The sequence below is a fragment of the Cervus elaphus genome, chromosome 9, assembly GCF_910594005.1.
Source record: "Cervus elaphus chromosome 9, mCerEla1.1, whole genome shotgun sequence".
In the NCBI taxonomy this organism is placed as follows: Eukaryota; Metazoa; Chordata; class Mammalia; order Artiodactyla; family Cervidae; genus Cervus; species Cervus elaphus.
This window is the reverse complement of record NC_057823.1, coordinates 108,955,248-108,965,472: the sequence shown is the minus strand read 5'-3', so window position 1 is coordinate 108,965,472 and position 10,225 is coordinate 108,955,248. Positions and strand designations below refer to the sequence as shown.

The window sequence follows — 10,225 nt, the reverse complement described above, 5'->3', positions numbered from 1 at the left end:
TTTAATTTGTCTTAAACTTGATGTACATAACATATGTATACTAAATAAAACTCCAGTACAAAAAGATTGAAATTTAGAGGAAAAATATTAGTGTTTCATGTACAAATATTTATTTAGACCCTTTGATAACATTTCTGCTGAAACTTAAGTATGGTTCAAATTTCTGAAGGATGTTTCCAATAACAAAATGAGGAACAGTTCTATTAATATCACAGTGGAAAGATCATACGGAGCAATAGAGAGAATGGATATTTCACAAAGGAAAATGCTATTTGGATTAACAGGTAGGTGGGAACATCTAGTCCTAGCTCTTTCGTTAGCCAAATGCTGTATGCTGTAACACACTGTACTTGAATGCAGAACATTATTAAGAGTAAATTCTCTGCAGAATATCAATGATTTTGTGTACTTCTAATTCCTTGCTGTCTTGAACTTCTGAGCCTCATAAAATAAAAATTACTTAATAGGGTAAAAGCAATTAAAATCAGACTTACAGGTTATATTTCCCGTAAGTTTATGGTGGACCAGCCTCAGGAGAGTGTAACCAGAGCAACATTGAAGCGGGAACAATTGCAGCTGCAAGCCTCAGGCCTTGCAAAACCCACTCTGAAGTGTTAACACCGTACACAGATTCTGTAAGGTAAGGCATAACCAGTACTAACCACCAAGAGGACTGTCCCCAAACTTTTTACACAGAAAATGTATAGCCTGCCAAAAAGGATGAAAATCAAACAAAGTTTTAGTTATAGGCCTTATGTCTTAATGAAAACTCATACTAAAAAAAGTTAGTCATCTCACATTTTTAATTTTTTATTATATTGTATAATATAATTTATAAAGTTTTTATTATATTGTACATAATTTAAAATTTACATTTCTCTCCCAATCCCTCCAAAACAGGATTGCAGTTTAAATTTTTTTTCTATTTTGGATATTTTACTGCTATCTACATTAATAAACTTTTAAAATTTGTATACCTTTTCCTTGATTTAATAAATAATGAATGTATCAGTCAGGATTCATTTATGGAGACAGTCATTTTTTTTTTTTCATTTATTTTTATTAGTTGGAGGCTAATTACTTTACAATATTGTAGTGGGTTTTGTCATACATTGACATGAATCAGCCATGGATTTACATGTATTCCCCATCCCGATCCCCTCTCCCACCTCCCTCTCTACCTGATCCCTCTGGGTCTTCCCAGTGCACCAGGCCCGAGCACTTGTCTCATGCATCCAGCCTGGGCTGGTGATCTGTTTAAAAATATGGAACACTTCATGAATTTGCGTGTCATCTCTGCGCAGGGGCCATGCTAATCTTCTCTGTATCGTTCCAATTTTAGTATATGTGCTGCCGAAGCGAGCACAGAGACAGTCATTTTAACAGAGTAAATTTAATGTAAGGAATTGGTTAAAGAGTTATTAAACAACTGAAAGTAAAAGGAACTAAAGTAACATATAGAAACTCAAGAAAGCAGCTCCTACTATTAAACTTGGAGGAACAAAGAGAAAGGATAAGATTATTAGAACTGATCAGCTGGTGTTAGTATCCCAGGAGCTTTAGAAGAGAGACCAACACAGCTGGGACTCAGGAATCTAAGAGAAGGCCGCTGCAGGGCAGCTGTAAGCTGGTACCAGTACCTCTGAGCAGGCAACAAGCTGTTCTGGGAGCACGGGAGCCAAACTGCTGTGGTCAGGATGAAACACCACTCTGTCAGGACCCTGGCAGGGACAGGAAGCAGAATCAGAAGCAGCAAGTCCCCTTTGCTACCTCCAGTTCTGCCTTCCGCCTCTTGGGCCCCAATTTGACAGGGAACCAGACTGCAAACAAAAATGTGGCTTGCCAAGTTCTAGCACGCGCACACACACACACACACACACACACACATATACACACACACACACACCCCATATTTTAAATAAATGATTGAGGTGCTCTAATCTTTTCTGAGGCCCACCACTTTCGATAAAAGGAAAGTTCTCCTTCATGTAAGGAAAACCTGACAGTATTCCTGAGAAATGATAATCAGCATCATGTAACTGATTAACCTTTTAAACCAATGACCAGACTCAAAACTACTTAAGAGATTCAAGACTCAAGCTTTATCCCTAAAAGTGTGAAGCAGAAACTGTGGGGAGTGGGGAAAGTTCCCTCTACCCTTTTGGAGTTCTTTTGGTGGGTCTAATAATTGAATTGACACAAGAAAGATTAACAGGAAAAAAACTGAATTTGTATATAAAGGTGTTTAATAGAAATACGGCCTAAAGAAATGACCAAAGCAGGCAGCTTTAATAGTTTTTAGGTGAATAAACAATAAATTTGTGAAGAATTGACAGAAAAAAAAGAAAAGAAAAGAAAAGAAAAGTTGGGTTTGGGCACTAATTAGCAAAGAATCGAAGCAGTTTGTTTAGTCTGTTTACAAAGCCTCCTCTGCCCTGCATTCCCTACCTTTGGGTGTTTCTCCACCTCCTGCTTCCAAGGAGACAGAATAGGGTCCAAGTGTTCTTGCACTGGCTATTTCCTAGGTCACTTTAGTTCAAAATAATCAACATGCCTGTTTGACATCTTTTGGGCCAGTCTGCCCTGAGCCTCAACAGAGCTCAATAACTCTGTTCATGCATGCTTACAATGTCTCCAGATTTTTTTGATCCATCTATAAATCTTAAATATCTTAAATTTCACCAGTGGGCTTACATACCTAATCTTCATCATGTTAGTGAACATGCAACAATTTTCAATAGAATAAAAGAAAAGAAAACCAATTTCTGACATTCAATATGCTAATTAGAAAAGCATGATTCGGTGGTGATGGTTCTAACAGAAGAGCTTGTAGTTGCTTCTCGGGAGTACAGGCTTTTCTGATACAACACCGGCTAACCTGCATTTTAGCTCAACCTAAGTAATACGCAGAAATACGCTACGTGCTCAGCGGCTAAGTCATCTCCGACTCTGTGTGACCTCACAGGACTGTAGCCCAACAGGCTCAGACTCCGTCCATGTGATTTCCTAGGCAAGAATACGGGAGTGGGTTGCCATTTCCTTCTCCAAACATAAACACCACCATATAAATACTAAAGAATTTTCAAAGTAAACTGTAGATGAAGGAGGAAACAGAACAGGCTCTATCTTGAAAGCAGGACTCCACCTTGGGCAGGACTGTGGACTTTGAGCTCTATGCCCGGTATCTATGGAAACGACAAAGCAACTGGAAAACCAGGCCCCCGGAAGGAAGAGCCCCAGAGCTCTCCATTGCCTAAAAGAATACCCTAGTTAATACCCCGATTATCTGTGTAACTGAATAGAATCATACATTCTATTATGCTTATTGAGGTATGTCCACAGGCCTACTGATAATTGTCCACTGTTAACTACCTACGCTTAAGGCATATGATCACGGCTAACTTTGATTGTATCTTTCTTTTTCCTTTGTTCAGACTAGATTCAGGGAACCTTATACACTTAGGGTATATAAGGTTTTCACAAAACTGGCCAGGGTCCTTGGCTAAGAGGAGACTCTGCCCGGGGCCGGCTGGTGTAACAAGCTGCACTCTACTATCTGCGTTGCCCTTCTGAGTGAGTTTGTTTCTCAGAACACATGGTTACAACATAGACACTGTGACACTTGGATTCATATATCACTATTTATACCAAACTATATGCCATATAGAGAATTTTTAAATGTAAGATAAGGCAAATGAGGGTACAAAGAGAAAATCTGAGACATTTGGAATTCTCCCTCTCTTTCTCTTTCAGCAATCAAACAAAACCCAGAAGCAATTAAGATAGATTTTCAAATCCCTAAAAATAAAACATACTGCATAAACAAGTTCCAGTGACAAACAAAAATAAGAAAAGACTATATGCAAAAAAGATTACAAGAATTAACACTTTATATATAATAAACTTGTGTAAGTCAACCATTTAATAGAAAAATGAAAAGAAAAATCACAGTAAAATTTCAACAACACATGAAAAGATGTTGAAACTTATTTATAATAAAGAAACATAAACTAGTACTAAGTGATATTTCAGTTTTCCATTAGGTTAAAAATTCGAATGTGGGTTACAAGAAAATCAAAGAATCTACACATTGCCAGTGGGACTACAGCTGGCAAATTGGAAATGTCTCTCAACGTTAGATATACACACCTTATTGTTTCAGCCAGTACACATTTGAGATTTTTTCCTACAAATATTTACTACTTATATACAAATAATTATGTACTAGTATATATATTACTACATTGTAATAACAAAATGAAAACAACTTCAGCATTTTTATGCACAACATAGGGATTTCTATACATTACAAATGATCACTATGGTATCTAGCTACCATGTGACACCATACAAAGATATTACAATATAACTGACCTCATTTCCCATGCTATGTATCTCGCCCGGTGACTCGTTTTTAAAGCGGAAGTCTGTACCTCATAATCTCTCTCATCTATTCATTCATCCTTCAATCCCCCTTCCCCTCTGGTGACCACCTGGTCCTGTATCTACGAGTCTGTTATGTTTGTTCATTTGTTTTGCTTCTTAGATTCCACATATAAGTGAAAACATACAGCATGTGTCTTTCTCTGTCTGACTTATTTCAGTTAGCATAATGCCCTCTGAGGCATCCATGTTGTCACAAATGACAAGAAACTCTAATGACAAAAAGACAAAAAAAACCTCTCTTTTTAAACTAATATTCCATTGTTTGTGTGTGTGTGGTGTCTATATACATACACACACATATATATACACACCACACACACACATATATATATACACACCACATATATATATACATATACCATATATGTTTATATACCACATCTTTCTTACCCATTCATCTGTTAAGGGACAAAGATTGTTTCCGTATCTCGGCTACTATAAATAATACTTCAGTGAACACAGGGGTGGGTGCATGTATCTTTTCAAATAATATTTTTTTGTTTGTTTTCTTTGAAAAAAATACCCAGAAATGGAATTGCTGGCTCATACGGTAGACCTGCTTTTAATCTTTTAAGGACCCTCCACACTGTTTTCCTTAGTGTGCACCCATTTACACTCCCACCAACAGTCCCCTCCTCTCCACACCCTCCCCAGCCCACGTTATTTGCTGTGTTTTGATCACAGCCGTTCTGACAAGCGTGGGTCATACTTCACTGCGCTTTGCTTTGTGTTTCCCTGATGATTACTGATGTTGAGCATGTTTTCATGTGTCTTTTGGCCCATCTGTGTGTCTTTAGAAAAAATATCTATTAAGGTCCTCTACTGTACTGTTTGAACGTAAAAGTGGAAAACACTGAAACTTTCATCAATAGGGCATATGTTAAAAGCTGCTACACCAGTTACAGCTGTAAAATAATCTAAGTATTTCTAAATATTCACTCTTCTCTGTACATTATTAAGTAAAATGGAAGACTCAAAAATATGTACAATATTCAAACATTTGAGAAAAACTTAAAACTTAATTTCTGCATACATATACTGGCAAAGGATACAACATATTTGGAATGATTCACAATATATTGGCTTTGCCCCATTGCTTGCATTTGAAGAGAGGAACAAGAGGTGAGTGATGGGCACAGACTTACTTTTATTGTGTACTTCTGTCCTTAGAATTTTTTTTGCTTATTAAGAAATACCCTCTCAAAGGAGGGGAGGGGGTGGGGAAAGAAAGAAGGGAAGGAAAGATGAATGGAAGGGTGCTGGTTTTAGATTTTTATCAGGAGTCAACACTAAGATTCTTTTAAAATTTTGTGACAGCTGGAATAGTCACTCTTCCAGCACTGCTCACAGCATCATTTTTGTATTGAGTAGTAAAAAGTGAGAATATGATCAGCTCTTTTATTCTTAAAGTCAAATGGGACTCTTCTCTGTGAGTCAATAAATTCAATCACAAAAGTGTACAATCATAAGTATGAATGGTCCGTTTATGACCATCTGGTTCTCTTGCTTTCTGTGTTGAATGGAGATCAATGTACAGTCCATTGCAATGAACAGACATAGGACTTCTATAAGCAAAGTGCAACAATCCATTGATTTCGAGTAAAGGAAAAGCTAATCATTTCATGAACAACGTCTTATGGGTAGAAAGTAGTTCCTGGAATGGAATGTTCACACTAACTTTCAGGAAACACAGGTAGTGAAGAGTGTTGGGAACCTAGGACCATGTGCCACATACCGTCATGAAATGACATTTACTTTCCTTGAAATAAAACAACAGCAATTTTCTCTGTTGCCATGTTCTGGCTTTTTTCTGAATAAGATTTAATCTTATTTCAAATCTAAGCAAGATGCTTAAAATGAAAATAACTGGGTTAAATTAGATAATGAGAACTGAATAGAAAAACTTGCACCTCCCATCAGATCCAAACAGTTCTATTAGCACAGAACATAGTCAGATGGAAGATTCTCTGTCAACGGAGTTCTTTTTTAAAAAGTTCCTTCCCTCATTGTGCCTATATTTTGAAATGTATAGATTAATTAAAATAATAACTATCTAATGAAAGCTTGTGATGGTTTGCCATGGGCTGGAGCTCTGATTATATAAAAATGCATAAGTCATAGGTATTCCCTCAGGGGATGTTCAAAGTAGTCATGCAGTAGATGAGTAAAATGGTAACACTATGGGAAGTTTCTAGCTGAAAAAGTTTCAAAATATATGCATTTATCTTCACTCCCAATTAAAACCCTAATAAAATTACAGTAAAGGATAAAGGAAAATTTAATTTAAAAAATTGAAAGGTATAAACCTACATGGAAAGTATAACAGAAGAAGAAATTATGGCAATAAAATTTATAAAGATGAAACACAGACAGATGAGTAATGAATAATTCTGCAAACCTAAAGTATCATAAATTAAAGATTACTCCAAAAGTTACCATGTTGTTGAACAGTTTCAGAACTCCCTGTTCAATCTGTCAAGGCTGCAATGTTGAAAGCTGACAAGACACACGCCGCTCAATACTTGAAGGAGTCTTTTGGGCCTAGAAAAGAGAACAACAGTCTCAAAGGCCCCTTGCTGAATCATCTAACTTAGGAGAAAACAAAGCATAACTTTAGTTCCATCCTGATGCTCCAGGCCAGCTGCATCTATCTGGGACTTATCACCCCCTGTCCGGAAACCTACCACCCCCTACACCCGCCCAGAAGACTTATCACCCCCTGCCCAACTACAAGTGTCATCTCAACAAAAGAATACTCAAAATATCCCGCCTGATTGACGTTTCCCTTATCGCTTCCACAAACCTCCCTATAAGTATGAAGCTTCCCTGATCCCTTTCGGCGCTCAGCCTGGTCGTTAGGCCGACTGTCGCCCCTCCTTACCTGAATAAAGGTAACCTACTTCTGTTGAGGTCGTCTTTCCTTTTCTGCCTCGCCGGAACCATGCCTTACAATACTCCTTTTTAGAGATACTTCTTTTGACATTTAACTTAATTTTTTCAATTGAGAAGTATTTTTCACTAAAATATTTTAATGTCTGCATACACCTTTTCTGGTTGAGTAGGTGCATATTTAGGAGTGAAGACTAGCATAATAATTGACAGCAAGAGACATTTAGAGTCTTCATTCTTAGGTTTGTAATATCTTTGCCTCCTACCAGAATCAGGGCATGTATTTCATAAACTGTATTTTATATGCACCTTGAAAAATTCCAAAGATTCAACAATATCTCATCTGCCCACATCTCTCAGAACTATTGGTGGAAATAGGTCAAAATATGATTGTGAAAAGTGAACTCATTACGACTATATAGAAACCAGACATAATGCCTGTGGCTCATATGAGCATGAAATTATCTCTCAGAAAAAAATGTTCATGAACAGGCCCATGAAACTCTGTTTATATAAAATGATGAGCCTGGTTGGAATTAGCCCATGCCATGAACAGATGGACAGGAAATGGTACAGAGAAGAAAAAGTTCCTACATTTTAAGTTTGACTGTTCCTTGTCTGTAGTCTGCATCTGTAAATAATTAATCACAAATCTGGTTTAAACAAGCTGCAGCCAATCAATCAATCACACATCTGGTTTGGTACTCCCACTCTGAAAATCAGCCAATCACTAAACTCCACACTAAACATCATCCAATTCTTAAGAAAATATCACTTCTGAAAATAAGCCAACCCCTACCCTTCATGTTGTCCCAAATTCTTTAAAGTTCCTTTTTTGTTTTGTTCAGAAAGACAATGGCCTAAAAACATATCTCTATCTTCTTCAGCAAGTAATAAATTTAACCTAGTTTCAGATATATTAGTGATCTTTGCTGTTGAAAGAACAGAGTAGAAAGTTCAAAAACAGAGCAAAATTCACACTTAGACTTAATATGTCATAAAAGTTGTATATCAAAAGCCCCAAATTGGACTTTTTAATATGTGATGTTTGAATAATTAGAACCCTATAGGAAAAAATAAAACTAGATCTATCCCATCAACTAAACATGAGTAAATTCTAAATGACTCAAATATATAAATATAAAACATGAAAAGCACAAGAAAGAATTCCTTTATAACCCTGGACTTGGAAAGGCCTTTCTAAGACAACATTTAGAAGCCATAAAAGAACAACTAAGTTAAGAAGAAACAATCTCCTCACTGGCAAATATATACCACAAGGAAAACTTAAGCAAATGACAAACACTGAGAAAAATAAATATTTGCACCTCATAGCACAAGATCCAATCTCTCTGATTATAAACATTTATCAAATATAAATTTAAAAATTAAATAAATTTATAGAAAAATAGGTAAAAGGCAACAAGAGTTCACAAAAATTAACAATTATAATACATGAGAAATTGTTAAACTGACTCATAAATGAAAAACTATACATGAAACTGCACTAAACTATCACTTTATTATAGTGTCAAAAATCCAAATTTTCAAACACATGTAAAATTGTGCTGTAAAAAACACTTGTGGCAAAGCTAGAGGCAAAAGCATTCTATTTCTTAGGAGGAAGAAATTGTACAATCTATCTTGAAATAAATCTGATGATATCTGTCAAAATTACAAATGCATTTACCCTTTGACCTATTAGTTACACTTCTGGGAACTTATACTGCAACTAAACCAATATGTATACCAAGTAAAGGATCTATAAGTTTCTTCATTGGAACACCATTATAATAACAAAAGATGTGAAATAACCCAAGTATTCATCAAGAGGTGACTGGTTAAATAAACTATGACATATTCATATAAAGAAATACTACTTAATACTATATCAATGTTCAGGTGAAAAGATCTCAAGGCTATATTATTAGGGTTTGTTTACTTTTTTAAAAAGCAAAACGAAGGGCATTCTACACATTGTGCTAACATTTACATTAAAAAGGAGGGAGTAAAAATCACATTTACAGATTTGCTTTTGTTTACCTTATAAAAAGCACTTGAAAGATTACACAGGAAACTAGGAGAGGGGAAGAGTGAACATGAGTGTTGGCTGAGAAGAGAGCAATTATTGCAATCATTTTCTTTTCTTTTTTTTTTCATTTTCAACATATACTTTTTGTATCATTTTGATGTTGAACTATGATAATATTCAAAAATTATTCAGTGTTTAAAAAATTCAGAAAACTATGGGCCTGTGCCTAGTTTTATTACTATGCCTCCTTTTCTTGGTTCTTTACACTGCAACAAAACTAAACAAATCATTCTCTGAGCTATCAAAAAAAATGTGTAAAACGCTTACATTTCAAAAGTTAAGTGACATACATCTTAGAACACTGATGAAAAGCCCCTATGACGTTAAGGCTTCACAGCTGAGAAAATACTCGGAAGAGCTGGAGGCCCTTGCTGTAGAGGCCTCATAGGACTGACTTTTCCCTTCACGTCAGTGAGGCAAGCACAGAGAGGCCTGTCTTCTCTCAGCAGCTGGCGTGCTTGGACTAAGGCTCTGTGTCAGCAGTGGCACTCTGTCCCTAAAGCAAGCACAAATTCCTTCGCCCATGCTAAAACTGTGAACTTTGTAGGTCCTAAAGCCACTTTGATTCTGAGAAAACTTACAGTTTTAGAAAAAGAAAATACGACACCCACAGGAACCCTTTTTATTTGCAGAACCCATGCACAGCCATGACTGCCTTGAGATGGACTGGGCTTCTGCTACTTGAATTATCTGCCCCCACTGTGTCATATTCCCTAAATGAAAGCACTGCTGCATTTGGAATTGAAGCACATTAACATGGAGGATATAATGATCCCTACACGCGTGGTTGAAAGCCCT

General features: G+C 36.4%; 1 non-coding gene across 1 annotated transcript; it reads right to left on the bottom strand.

Moving 5' to 3' along the window:
* Positions 1–1,259: 1,259 nt before the first annotated feature.
* Positions 1,260–1,366, bottom strand: LOC122701083. Its single transcript, XR_006342933.1, has one exon. It is a non-coding gene; the product is annotated as a U6 spliceosomal RNA (small nuclear RNA).
* Positions 1,367–10,225: the final 8,859 nt, after the last annotated feature.